At 48.7% G+C, this 4,116-nt stretch overlaps 1 protein-coding gene across 1 annotated transcript in view; it reads left to right on the plus strand.

Moving 5' to 3' along the window:
* LOC100742105 (cysteine-rich motor neuron 1 protein-like) overlaps positions 1-4,116 on the plus strand; it is a 159,018-nt gene that overhangs the window by 45,944 nt on the left and 108,958 nt on the right. The window lies entirely within an intron of this gene.

Below are 4,116 nucleotides of genomic sequence, written 5' to 3' on the forward strand. Positions count from 1 at the left end.
CCGGTTGGCTTTGCAAATCGATGCTCGTTCGTAAATGTCCCTCGCGAAACGATGCAACCGCACCGGCCGAATCCAAGGGCCAACTACCTTTGAATTTCGAACGCGCGTCACTCTCGTTCCTCGCTCGTTTCCCGCTCGCTCTTCGTGTCCCAACGCTGCGTAAATTTCCCGCTACAGTCTAAACTTCCGCACCTCGGATCTCTGCTACGATCCGAGCACACTTCGTTTATTTATCAGGCGCGTGGCTCGTACAGACCAAAAAATCCTTGGATCGCGTTCGATTTCACCGCCTGGCGAACGTTCGTAATTTTTCACCCAGCATCCCCGGCTTTCTCCGACCGACGCAATTTCCTCGGCGCACAAAAATCATCTGGCTCCGTTACCTAAGAGTATCGCCCGATATTGGAAGACATCCGATAATCCGAGATTACTCGAGTCGCTACGAATATCGAGCTACAGCCATTCGATGTCCGTGCACGTTCTCCGCGCGGCACTCGGTTTGCCGCTGCTGGTGCTATCGTTTTAAATTACGCGCACACCGGTTTCCCATCTACTAACGATCTTGTTCGCGAGAAAAATCTCCGTGACGGAAACGTCGTTGCTGCTACTCGTCTCGTTCGATAACGTACTTTACCTTTCGCTACGCGATCGCGAATTTTAAACGGTGGAAATATCGACACGCGATCTTCCAACGAGCTCGATAACGTTACAGGCAGGACAGCGTGGATTCGAAATCGTCTGGTCGAAATCGGAATACGAATATCGGAGATCATCGGAGTCGGAGGCGAGGTTGAAAGAAAATACGCTGACCGTGGCTCGGTGTTGGCAAATTCCGCGTAAAATGAAAAATGTGGCGAAAATAATTGAAAGTTGTGATAAAACCGTTTACATGTTAAAAGCGCTACGTTCGTATCGATGCGCAAAAGTGCAAAATGTGGGTAATCGTCGTATAAAACGGCAGCTGCATTCCTATGAAATGTCGCGTTGTACCAAACCGAGTAGTAAATATTGAACTTTACTGTTTCTCGTATTAGACAAGAGAGACCGTGAATTCTGAAACGTTTTAGAGCGAAATTCGTGCCGTAGTTTGTTTCCAGGAAGCAGAAGTAAAAGTATTGGAATTCGCGTTCCTAATTAATAAAAGAAATCGTTGTAAAGATTTGGGGAAACAGCCTGTTCGTTCTTCGTACGTCGATATCGTCGGCGTCATCCTAGCCTCGATAAATCTATATTTTATGGCGCATAAATTAGTTCGTCGCTGTTCGTCAAACGTACAACATACACGTACACATATAATTAACGCGTTAACAATTTATCGTAAATGGAATCGGGGTCGCAGTCAGAGTGGGAGTCCGAGGTAAAAACGAGAGAGAAAAAAAAAAAAGAAACAGTCGGAATCGGCGCCGGGAATTTTGACTGCCGACTTCATCACAGATCTGTTTATAGAAATACGTCGTTTATAAAAATCGCGGTATGAACGAGAATTCGACGTCACCCGAGTTTCGACGACGCGTATCGCTCGATACGCTTAAACTGCGTTTCAATTTTAATTAGCAATTGGTGCGAGCAACCACTTGGATTAGTCGACGATTAATCCGACCAATATGGATATATCGACTGGAATATCGAAGACGACGGTTTCCGATTTCTCGTTCACTTGGCTTTTACACGGACGCGTGGAAATACGCGCAACGAGAAACTTTCCGGTGCTTCGGACGAACAAGTGGAAACGAAGAAACCACTTTCGCGCTACTTTCTTCCGTCTTGGAGTCTCGTTTTTTCGGCTCCGTTGTTTTCTCGTTCTCGTAGTACAACGCTTTCGGCTTAGCAAAGCTTAGCGGACGTATTCGAGAAGCGAGCAGATGTCTGTGTCGCGTCGAATTCTTTCCGTAGATTTACTCGCGTACGCCTCGACGCATGAAAAGATAAACGCGCGTTCTCTTGCGAGGACGAGTTCTCCGAGACGTTGGCAAGAACGATAGAAAGTTGTCGTTCCGTCGTCGAAGAGTTGCTCGTGTTTTATTAAAACGCCGGCCGAGAAGTTTGCCTGGAAATTTCATTTCTTGGTCGAAGTCGACGCCCGCCAAATATTTCTATTCGCCTGCGCTACACGTGCAGGTAATGTCGCGGATCCTACGTCCCGATATCTCGGAGCAACGTATAACGGAGTAAGCAAAGTGCCGTTCATAAAGAAGCCTTTGTTCCGAAGGTAAGACAAGACTCCGGACGACTTAAGCCAAGTGGAAGCCGCAGCTTGCGTCGCGGTTCGGATTAAATCTTAAATTATATCCGGACCATCTGCATAGCGCCGTATCCTAACGATCGTAATTCATAATCGCGATACGTCGGCACGAGCAGCTCGAACCGTTCCGCTTTCCGATAATCTCTTCCACCTTTGCAGCGAACGATTTCTATAGTTGAGAAGCAACGACGCGAGGGAAAGCGTGTATACGCGCGTATAGAAAGAACACGAGAAGAAAACGCGTAGGGTTCACCAAGCGGCACCGTCATCGAAACCTCGAGCTGATGCACGCGTTAATCCACCCTTTGCGCGTCGAAGATACGCGAGAACCAACGTACCCCGATCTACAACGCGTTGCATCACGTTACGTTACGCGCAACGCGTTGAAGCTTTAACGCGTTATGTATACGCGCGGTCACGCAAACGCGACGACGTAGGTACGAGAACAGCACCCAAAAAGCAAACTACCGAAGCGTCCTGTTTTGCGACCAAGTTTTCAGGACAGAAAAAGATAGTAAAAAAAAAAAAAAATACATAAAAATGCTCCGCTCCAACCTAACCCCAACCTAACCCCAGCAGCTTAAATCCAAAAATTGTATCATACAACGAAAAATGTAAAGCGCCGACACATAAGACAGCATGGCTACGTCGTACCGCCGCGTTTCGGTACCTTTGCCTAACATACCATTACAAAAATTCTTTAAAACTGCATTCTTGGACTCAATAAACTTTAAATCTCAAAAAAAAAAAAAAAAAAAAACGTAGGTACGAGAACGGAGAACGTGCGAGTCTGACAGGCCGGGAAATTAATACTTCGCCTGGTTTCAGGCATCGCGTATGCACGCACGCGTTGGCGTAATCGCCGACGTTCGACCATCGCGGACGACGTAGCCAATCGTAACAGTACGCTGCTCCGTTTATCGGCGCCGGTTGATTTTTAACGCGATGCTCGTGGTCGATCGGAGATGGCGTCGCGCGAATGCAAACGTATCGCGCACATACTCGGCGAATCTTTGCGGATATCTGGCGATGCAACAGCATCGAGATGTTCGAGAGTTTCGATTCGACGTTTTCCTACCCAGTGGTATTCGCCACGATAATAATACACGTATTTTCATAGCTGCTTTCGTACGTACGGGATTTCGGCTGCGTGTCTGTATAAACGCGGATGCACGTACTAACTGTGTGGGTGCACGCCAAGGCAATTTTCCGTGAGTAAACTCGACGCCTTCGTTCGGAGGTCTGTGACGCGCGTTATCTTACGGCTCTAGTCGGGCTACGAGTCTCGAGATGTTGGCGAGGATCTGACAGCGGCAGGATCTGTCTCTGTCGGGTCGAGGATATGGATTCTCTAGCTTCTTGCCGCCACGATGATTTCTAGAAAGCAAAATAGGAAGACGCAGGGCAGAGAGAGAAAAGAACGAGAGTTGGAGAAAGAGGGTCAAAGCGGAGAACACCGGTCTCCCTTGGAAATCGTCTAGAATTCGCTTGTAAACAGTGCAACTTTCGCCGCGATCGTTACAAACCACTCGTCGCGTTCCTTAGCGTCGAGTATCGGATGGGTGCTGCTGGCTTTCGATTGCTGCGAAAACGGAATGACGCCGGTTTCTCTCGCTTCACGGTCGGGCGGGAAAGCTCGCGCGTACGGGCAACCAGTACGGTTTTCTTCGGTAGAATGGAAACTAAATTCGGCGCGAGGGGGTGGGCGGGAGTTGGATTTAAGATCGACGACGAAGGGCGAAACGGGAAGAAGCTAGCACGGTTCGCGAGTTGGGCCGAGTTGGCTGTAGTGCGTAGTGTATACGCATCGCGGCCGTAGCGTGTCGGGGGGGAAACCAGTCACTCGTATAAAACCGTAGTCCGAGTCACGGCTC

The sequence above is a fragment of the Bombus impatiens genome, unplaced genomic scaffold (genome assembly GCF_000188095.3).
Source record: "Bombus impatiens unplaced genomic scaffold, BIMP_2.2 scf_0647, whole genome shotgun sequence".
NCBI lineage: Eukaryota > Metazoa > Arthropoda > Insecta > Hymenoptera > Apidae > Bombus > Bombus impatiens.